Consider the following 11,218-nt stretch of genomic DNA (forward strand, 5'->3'; position numbering starts at 1 on the left):
GGCTCTGAGCTTGACCAGAGCAGTCTTAAAACCTTTTAGGCAGGTGGAGTCAGTGACAATGATCGGCAGCTGGTTCCACTGGCTTATCGTTCTTTGATAGCACGAGTTATTTTAGACAGTAGATTGTGAGGTTGCCTGCTGCAATCTTGATTTTCCTCTAGTTCTCGTGTCGCTCCATGATAGGATAGGTCCGGGATCTATATCTACAAGGTGGTGTTGTATCTTGTAAAGGAGGGTCAGACAAAGCTCTTGTCTCATCTCCTGTAGTGGTCGCCATCCAAGATCCTTGAGCATATGTGACACCAAGCCTGGTGATCTGTCCCAGTGGTTGTTGTGAACAAATAAGCACCTCTTTTCTGGACTTGTTCCAGCTGGTTGATGTCTCTGGCCTGGTAAGGGTCCCATGCAGCTGCAGCATAATTGAGGGTTGGTACAGCAAGGGGTGGTAAGTTCGTTCTCGAGCTTTCGTGGTGCAGTTGTACAGGTTCCTCCTCAGGAATCCGAGTGTATTTGAGGCCTTGGCTGCAGTGTTGTCGACATGAGGTTTCCATGAGAGGTCTTCAGTAAGTGTCACTCACAGGTACTTAGCACTTTCAACGTTCTAAAGAATGTGTTCGAGAAGGTTGTACGAGTGCTTTCTGCGGAACAGCTTGTTTGTGCATATATTTATAGGAACTAACATTTTTGGATTACAGTGCATCTGCCATCTTGTCTCCGACTCTCCAAGGGCATTCAGGTCCCTCTGTAACTCAGCTGAATCAGCCTCTGTCCTGTTTTGTCCCTAGAGGAGTCCATCATTTGCAAACAGACGTGTCTCTGATGTTGTTACTTCTGGCATGTCATTGATGAATGCGAGGTATAAAAGAGGTTCGAGGACTGAACCATGAGGGCCCCAGACCGAACGGCTACTTGGGAGGACGTTGTACCGTCCAGGAGAACCTTCTGCTTCCTGTAGCTGAGGAAGGCTCTGATCCAGCGAAGAGCGCTGTTTCTCACTCCATAGAAATGAAGTTTGTGAAGTAGTCGCCCGTGTGGAACATTGTCGAATGCTTTCGAAAAGTCCAGTAGGATGACATCTACTTGGTGTTTTCTAGTTTGAAGCTTGCTGGTTATTCCATGGAATTTTGTGATCAGCTGGGTTTCGCATGACCGTTGCTTTCGGAAGCCATGCTGGTTGTCGCAGAGGATGCTGTTGTTCTGGAAGTGGTTCAGGATGCTACTGTGTACAATATGCTCAAGGATCTTGCAGGTCACAGATGTTAGGAATACTGGCCGATAGTTGCTGGCTTGATGTGTATCGCCTTTCTTAAAGATAGAGATGATGTTGGCTTTCCTCCAGTCTTCAGGTACTGTGCCAGTGTTGTGTGATTTCATGAAGAATTTTGTTATTACTGGGGCGAGTTCTTCTGCAGCTTTTTTGAGAATGTATGTCAGGATGGTGTCAGGTCCAGCTGCTTTATATGGGATTACATTCTTCAATAGTTTGATGGTAACTACAATGTTGTTCATCGTGGGGTGTGCTTATGCCTATTTTTGGTAAATGATCAGTATTTTCTCTGGTCTTGGCCGACTGAAACTGCTGGTTTAGTATCTCAGCTTTCTTCTGGCTTTCACTCTGTAGGAAGCCTTCTTGGTCGATCATAGATGATACACCTTCATTTTCTTGCTTCCTGCTCTTTACATAGGAATAGAGCCGCCGAGGGTTCTTGTGTAGGTCTTCACTTACAACATTCTGCAAGTATGATGTCTCTGCTTGTTGTGAGGCTTTTTGGACACTCCTTTGGAGGTCTTTATATCGTTTACAATCCCTATCTTTCCCCGTTTCCAATCCCTGTTTTCTTGGCTCTCCAGTGTGCTAGCTTTTTCCTTCTTGTTAGACGGCGCAGGTCTGTGTCAACCCAAGGGTGTGTTTGACGTGTGCTTGACATTTTGGAAGGAACACATTTGTTGACTGTTGATGTTATTGTGGATATGAATTCGGACCATTCATTTTAAATAGACTTTGTTTCTGAATTAAAGAATGTGTAATAGATGTTGTTTGATGCCTTGTATATCGGCTTTCTTCCTAAGGAAAAGCATTCGTCTTGGCAATCTTGCTCTTAATAGCTTGTAGGCAGTGTCCAGTAATACAATGCCATTGTCACTCTTAAACACTATTGGTGGTAAGGGTTTGTATCGAATTTTAAAGTTAGGGTGTGACATGAACACGAGGTCAAGTGTATTTTGTTTGCGTGTTGGGAAGATTACAACTTGTTCCAAGCTTAGGTCCATAGCTATGTTAAGAAATGTTTCACTTACCCGGTGAGCACATTGATAGTTGGAAACATTATTACTTTTCCAGTTTATATCAGGTAAGTTGAAATCCCTAGTGATAATAAAGATGGTTTTCTTAAATGTATGTTTCAGGTTGCAGAATGTGTGTGAAACCGTCTGTAGGTATTCCACGTCTACTTGGTGTGGGGTCTGTAAAATGCTCCCAGGAACATTTTCTTTTGACCTACTTTGATGCTACCCACTATAAGTTCCAGTGTACTATCACGCTGAATGTCAAATACTTATATGTCATTTTCACTGCTAACAACACGAAGCCATGAGGGTCGTTTGGTCTATTCCTTTTGATATATATTGAAGCCCAGTTCTGGGTTGAAGAAGTAGGTCATTAGATTTTATTAGATAATCATGTCTCTGTGCCGAGGATTATGTCTGGCTTAGTTTATTCCATCATCATCATCATCATCATCATCATCATCATCATCATCATCATCATCATCATCATCATCATCATCATCATCATCATCATCATCATCATCATTATCATCATCATCATCATCATCATCATTATCATCATCATCATCATCATTCTTAGTAACAGCATCATCAGCAGCATCATCATCATCAGCATCATCATCATCATCATCATAATCAACATCATGATCATCGTCATCATCATCATCGTCATCATCATCATCATTATCATCATCATCATTGTCATCACCGTCCTTATAAATGATCTCTAAACGTGCAGCGGCGAAAATGTTTTCTCTTATTGTCGTTAATTTTTGACACATTGATTGCCACGAATTATAGTCTTTCATGATGGCTGACCACCATGACGTAACATTTTCCAATGTATGCAGTATGTTTGTATAGATTTTTGTTTTAAGGCAGGAGCGGCGGAAATTTTAAATAATGATTACGTGCCAAAATATTGGAGCGGCGGCCACCGCCCAAGTGTCCCCATTGCCGATGCAATTGTACGTATCTGAAAAAAAAAATGAGATTGCGTTTTTGCACCTACTCATATTAAAGCACACACAGGTTTTTAATTTCTGTGTTGCAGTGTGTTTTATGCCTTTAAATTTAATTTAATATAATTTGAAGTTACGATATCAATAACATTTTTGCAATACCTTAAAGTACTGTTCTGTCAGTGAATATTAACATTCAATTGCCCTGTGTATGCAGATGTTATAAATGTCAGCCGTATTTGTCTCGACACAACTCCGTTGCGAACGGATGCAATCAAACAACATGTTGAAAATATTACGCACACATTGTTCAGATATTTCATGATACGTTGCCGAAACAAGCATACGTAAATGTTACTTGCAGGTTCATTATCAACAACCTTTCTAATAATCAATAGATTTGTGACGCAATTATTCGAATTTCATTTCTAGAGTTTTAAGTGTCAATTCGAATAAACGTATAAATGCGTTCTGTTTGAAATTGAAATATAAGGATACTTACTACAGTTGTGACAGATATCGTACAGTACACTCTGATCTTAAGCAAATATATTTTTGAATGATACGTTCTGATCGTTCATTATATATGCATGTATTTAAATAATGCTTGTTCGTTCATTGAACAATATATCTCTATGCATTTCATGTTTTAATATGTTTCCAATGTCAATACGTCGGCATGTCCCACGCAAAAAAAGATCGCTTCTCATACATATTTTAAATGTCCCCAAACACTATTTATTGCGTAAGCGCTGATGACATAATTTAAACCGATATGCCTATTTTAACGCTACTCTCAATACCTATTACTTTTATGAATGCGTTCAACTAGCCATCCGAAATTCAAATCAGCAAATTTAGAAAGCATCACTCCGTTGAATCACAAATGATTTCGCAAAAATTTAAGTTTATCTACTTAACAATCCACCAATTGAGATGTTCTACAGATGATAACATCTCTCCGTAATAGTAAGTGTGCGAACAACATTAACAAAGACATTCCTCACATATAAATATGCTTACTCTTACAACGAAACACACAAAATACAATACAATATTACACTGAAACCCATGCACAAACTTCGCATGGTAAACATATGGTTATTGAATTATTGAATTATAGTTACTTTGTATAATAAGTGCTGTTTTGTTATACTTCAGACCCCATCCAGATCCTTAATTCAAGCATCACGGTGACATCAGACGGGGAACCATACTGGCCTGCAGATTGGGCAAACGAAGGTATTGCAAATAACAGAGGCACAGCTGACAGATGTTTGTGTTGCGCAGTTCTAAAAAGACCCGCATGGTTGCAAATGACACTGGATAAGACTTATTTTGTGGAAAAGATTATAGTTCTTGGGCGTACTGACGGACGTAAGTAGAGATAAATACCTCATCAATACAAACTTACGTATGTTTAGTTATACTAAAATTGCAAATCGACATGAGTTGCACGAAATTAAAATACCCAATCGCCGTTTAGAAATCCGCTACCCCATTTATACATTCTGTTTTTTCCCCTAGACACGGGCAGCATAACATATTTACTTTAACTATTTACACTAATTTCTTCATGAATAAGTACACGTGCAGGCATACATTTAAAGAAAGCACTAGATACACGCAAACAAGACATCAGGATCAAGATATAGAACGTAGAACAAACCCATGACTGAATTAAAAGCAACCCGTATTCACCATAAGACCTAATGCTAGATTGAAGTGCACCGGTTTTTGGACAACAGTCATAGTGATCAATTGAAGTGCATCAGTATTGAGGAAACATACCTGATGCTGCATGTAAGTGAACGAGTATGCAGACATTACACCTCATTCTCTATTGCAGTTTGCCAAAATGCAGACTAAAAATCTTATGCTCGATTGAGGTACTCAGAAACAAGACGTAAAGCTTGATTGAAGTGTTTCAGTAGGTAGACAGTATTTGTAATTCTCTTTTGAAATGTATCACTATGCAGAAAACAGTAAACATGTTCGACTGAAGTGTTTCAGATAGCAGACAACATTACTACTGCTCGATTGAAGTGTATCAATTAGCAGGCAACATACCTCATGCTCGATTAAATTGTATCATTATGAAGACAACATACTTAATGCTTGATTGATGTGTGCCGCTATACAGATAACAGATCTAATGCTCGATTGAAGTGTGCAGACGACATTCTTAATGTTAAGCTGTATGACTATGAAGTCATCTGACAGTATGCTCGATTGAAGTGTGACAGTATCCATAAAACCGACCTTATTCTCAATTGAAGTGAATCTGCATGCAGCAATCTGACATATTGCTCAATATAAGTTTATCAGTTTGTAGAGAACAGGACTAATGTTTGATTAAAGTATACCGGTATGCAAACAACGGGCTTGATTCTCGATTGACGTATACCAGTATACAGCCAACATAACTAATGCTTGAATATGTGACACAGTATGTAAACAACAAACCGAATACTCGATTGATGTCTACCTTACGCTTACAGCAAACTTAATACTCATTTGAAGTGTAACAGTGTGCATACAGCAAATGGTCGCTTGAAGTTTACCAGAACGCAGACAGAAGATGCAATGCTCGTTTGAAGTGTACAAATATGCAGAGCATAGACATTATGCTCGCTTGAATTGTATCCGTTTGCAGTCAATAGACCTAATGATAATTTGCAGTTTACCAGTTTTCAGACAACACTCTTAATTTTCGAATTAAGTCTACTATTATGCAGCTAACAGATCGAAAACTTAATTGCAGTGTGGCAAAATGCAGACAACATACCCAATTGTCGATTGAAGTGTACCACTAGAAAGACATTAGTTATAATATTCAATTGAAGTGAATCGGTGATTAGAAAAATGGCCTTATACTCGATTGAAGTGTATCGATATACAGACAGCATATGCAAGGCTCGATTGAATTGTACCCATAAACAGAAAAAATGGCTGAATGCTAGACTTAAGTGTACCAACATATAGACGACAGGCCTACTGCTCGATTGAAGTGTATATATGTATGCAGACAACATATATTATGCTCGATTGAAGTGTATCGGTATTTAAACAACAGACCTAATCCTTGAATGAATTGTACCTGTATGCAAACAACCGACATAAAGGTCGACTGAAGTGTACAAGTATGACGACAACATACCTCATGTCGATTTTAAGTGTATCAAAAAGCTGGGTTCCCACTGCCAATCAGATCAACTCGATCAAGCCCGATCAAGCGGTCGGGAACTGGTCTGGTTCGGTCGGCATGAGTGGTCGGGGGCGGTCGGGTAGGTCGGCATTGGTCGGGCCTCCTACCCGATATTTTTTGACATGTCAAAAAATATCGAGTAGCGGTCGAGTAGGAAATGGATCGAGAAGCGCTCGGGAAGTGGTCGTATATTAGTCGCGTAGAAGATCGATTTGATCGTAAAGCAATCGTGTGGCGAACGGATTGACATCTTTAACACGATCTGTACCCGATCCGCGTGACCTCTACCCGAGTTATTATAGATCGCAACACGATCCACTCGACGTCTATTCGATTTGATGTACATATTTACTAGACTGCTTCCCGACGGCTACTCGACCGTACACGAGCTCATGTCACTAAAACAAAACTCACGTGCAAAACGTCGTGCTTGGCTTTCATAACGTTCCTAGAATCGGACGAGTAAACATCCAAATATGCCAAGAAAGGCGACTGATACTGCTAAAACTAGTAAAACTAGTGGTTAATGTGCAGTCGCTGAGACTGAAGTAACTGTATCCCACAAGAAGAGAGGAATGATCCACCTTCACCCCCAATTGAGCTAGTGGAAGAACACCCTTATTTTCCCGACAATGAGGTACCAAAATGATTTGTTTTTCTTCGCTTTTTCTACGATTCTATACAATAAACCTGTAGGGCTCGTGTATAGGTCGAGATGATCGAGCGGAAATCGGAAAGATGGTTGAGTGGACGTCGTGAATGTGTGTTGTGGGGGTCGTGTGTTATCGACTAGAGGTCGAGAATAAGTCGTGTATTCCCTTTTTAGTCGAGCTAGGTCGGATTTGGTCGGAAAATTTGGTGATCGGGATGATCGAGTTGATCGGATCGGCAGTGGGAACCAACCTTATAAGCATACAGCAGACGTAACGCTCGATGAAAGTGTACTAGTTTTCAGACTTCAGACCTATTTAATGCTCGATAAAAAGTATCAGTATGAAGACAACAGACCTAATGCTCGATTGAAGTGTAACGATATGAAGATAACAGACACAGCGGACATAACGCTTGAATGAAGTGTATCAGTATGAAGACAACATTCATTATGATCGATAGTAGAGTAACGATGTTCAGACAGCAGACATAATGCTCGGTTGAAGAGTAGCAGTATGCAGACAAAAAACCTAATTCTACAATTAGTGGTACCAATCCGCAGACAACAAACCTAATTCTTGATTTAGGTGTACCAATACGAAGACAACAAACCTAATGCTCGAATGAAGAGTAGCGGTATTCAAAGAAAAAATCTTTTGTTCGATTGCAGTGTAATATAATGCACCAAGAGACCTAATTTTTGATTAAAATAAAACTAAGCAGTCCGCATCATCAGTTTGAAAAACTAAATTCTTCATTTAAATTGATATATTTATAAGTTCCTGATGCAATTACACGAGTGCTATCACCGAAAACCTTAAAGCAGCATTTGCAAAACGTAAACCCTTATTCTTGTATCACAGTATCAGCAACATAACTGTTTGATTGCTATCAATAAATTAAATTGGATATAACCGATGAACGTGTGAACAGATTTCGGGTGGGTCTGTAGAAGTATTAAAACTAATGCAATCCACAGTGATAAATACTAAACATCAATATGTTGGCACTCAAAATATCCTTTGCTATGACCGAGCCGCAGTATGTTCAAGAACTTAACCGCATGCCTTCCAAGTTTGTTGTCATATATTATTTCCTAGAATGTAAAATTATCTGATATTGGAACGGGATCAGATAACAGGGTGAATATTGTTTTTTCTCGGATTTACGACAGTGATCGTTCTAAGACTGGATGATAAACATATCAATTGTATGAACATTCGTCTGTCGAAGCACCGTACTTCTCTTGCTAGCATTATGCGTCTACAGCGGTAAGGTCTTCGGTACAGAATAATTAATATTAACGTTGATTATTTTTCTTTGAATCGGACGTCTCTTCACACTAGTGAATGCTGTCCAACAAATATTCATGCTTTTCGTAAACCTCAATTTTTGGTATTACACTAATAGATTTTTTTAACTGGCCGTTGTCACATATAGTAGTAGATGTATAACTTTTTTCAGCTGATAAAATTACTGTTAAATAGCGTGAAATGCATATCATTCAGCAACGATAGTGTATTATGTTATTAACTGTGTCTAATTTGACATTAATTTTGTAACTTCAATGAAAAATGAAAAAAATATTCAAATAACATAGTATTGACTAATACAATAAATATAACATCTAGAAGCATTGTACATGTATGGTTACTTACTTTTAGTGTCTTCATAATTTGACAACATAAGATTGTCACTGAGAAGACAGAATCAATCATTTCTGGACGAAGCGTTCACTTTCAAACACGGAACTGTTGCGCAGACAATACTGACTCCTCCACGTGAACTAGATGCTGTACGAACTTCGGGCGGCATGGTAACAAATGCCCATATGACAATATGCGAGATTATGATATACCGACAAGCAGGTAACGTGCTTTGAAGCTAAACATTTCTATTGAATTAGTATTGAACATTTTGTTTGGTTTTATTTCAATACACAAAATGCTCAGTTGATTATCGTGACTTCGCAACCACTAACATGATAAATTCACTGTTGATACTGATTTGAAATAAATTAAAAATTATCTCATTCTGAATTATAGTTTAAGAATCATTTTTAATTTCTTGTCCCAAAGCGTTAAAGCATTGATTGGTTTGTTAAAGGGACCGTCAACCGCGATTGACGAAAAAAGAAAAGTTCTAAAATACCGGTTTTTTTTAATAACTAGTTTATATTGATTAAAATTTCACGACAGGTATATAACATTACTTGGAAAAGGTTCATATATGTTCGGTTTATTCGGTAATAAAATTTCGCGATGTGAAATCGAAAGTACATTGCGAAAATAGGTGACATAACGATATACACACTATAAATAACGCAAGTAGATTGATTATTGTATATATATATATATATATATATATATATATATATATATATATATATATACTACGCATGCACAATTTGCACTCCTGTGTTAACCACGTGACGATGATGATCTACTTGCGTTATTCATTGTTAATTGGTAGTTACCTGGTACACATACCCAGTAAAATTTTATACCGAATGTACTGAAAATATGAAAACTTTTTTCAAGTAATGTTATATACCAGTCGTGATATTTAAATCAATGTAAACTAATAATTGTAAAAAATACGGTATTTAAAAAAAAAAAATTGTCAATCGCGGTCTACGGTCCCTTTAAGATATTTTTCTTAAAATATAATATTTTAACTCTTTACATGACTACACGGTTATCAAGGATACTTGTGGTTATTGCCTATTTATCTCGTTGTAATTATATTAACATTTAAGTATCCTTTATCACTTATCGTCGTGTTAATTTTGTAATCAAGTTAATATATATGTAAACATATGTTAATCTAGCTTTTGTGTTTTCAATACTTTGCGCATATGGGTTTCATTGTAATCCTGTTGCTTTAATGCGCATTGCCGAATAGCTTTTGAACGTACCTTCATTCATGGTTTTATTTTTTAGGCGTAGCTATATATCTTAACTTTTATCAAATGCCTAAAGACTGATAAAGAATTTTTCCGCTGGCAGAGCCGAATAACATACGTTTTTGCTAAGTTGAGAGAAATCACATCAAAGCTTTGCTACCTCGTTTACGATATAAATCGAGATCGACTTGTAAGTAAGTCCTATTAATTTTGTTACTGTTGTTTTCTTTTTTAATTTCAAAGGCAATTGTTTCATAAATCGAAGTAATTTTACTATAATTTTTTAACTCAAAAGTAAAAAATGTGTGATTTTATTTCAAATACGAATGTCAACAGAATGACAATTGAGGTATTTCAATCAATAACAAAACTTAAAAACGTAAATATAAAATAAGTAAAATAAGAGATTATTTACCCGAGTTTAACAAATGCAGAAGCTTAACAACTAGATATAAATAAGAAACATAATTGTTCATCCAAAATCCAATTTTATCAGAAAAAAAATTAAACACTAAATCCAGATACACAAAAATGTTCAAAAATAAATGTCGCAATAAAATCGCCTGCTGTCTGGTAATAGGTATTGTCACACAGAGTTTTCATTTAAAGTTGTGTCAACAAAAGCGCACATAAAATCACAATCACGGATAAAAAATGCCCAATACCTATTGCGATTGGAGTTGAAATGCTACAATAAAAGGTGGCTTCCAAGAACAACTCGGCACTATAATGACGTCATTCGTTTTACGAGAATGCATTCATTTGTAACGCGAGCATTCTTACAAGATGTATGTCTGCTTCCTGGACGGGAGACAGGCATTCGACAACGTGTGGCATGCAGGTCGTCTGTTGTGGAAATGCAACATTGACCCTACAAGCCTCATTGCGATTGAAGAACTCTATATGAATGCCAAAAGCTTTTGTTCTTTCCCATGGAAGACGTTACCAGGAGGTTCCGGTTTTGCAAGGTACCCGCCAGGAAAGTAAAAGCTCACCGTTGCTGTACCTAGTGTTCATCAATTGTCTTGTCAAACAACTGGAGGATAGCGGGTTTGGTATGTTTATTTACAACATGAAAACCTGTTCGCCGACCGTCGCAGACGATATGGTCTTAATATCCTACTCAAAAACGGGACTTGATAAAATGATGGATATATGCTACAAATACTCGAGAGTATGGCGCTATGAATATAACGCAAGTAAATG

The sequence above is a fragment of the Dreissena polymorpha genome, chromosome 8 (assembly GCF_020536995.1).
Source record: "Dreissena polymorpha isolate Duluth1 chromosome 8, UMN_Dpol_1.0, whole genome shotgun sequence".
NCBI lineage: Eukaryota > Metazoa > Mollusca > Bivalvia > Myida > Dreissenidae > Dreissena > Dreissena polymorpha.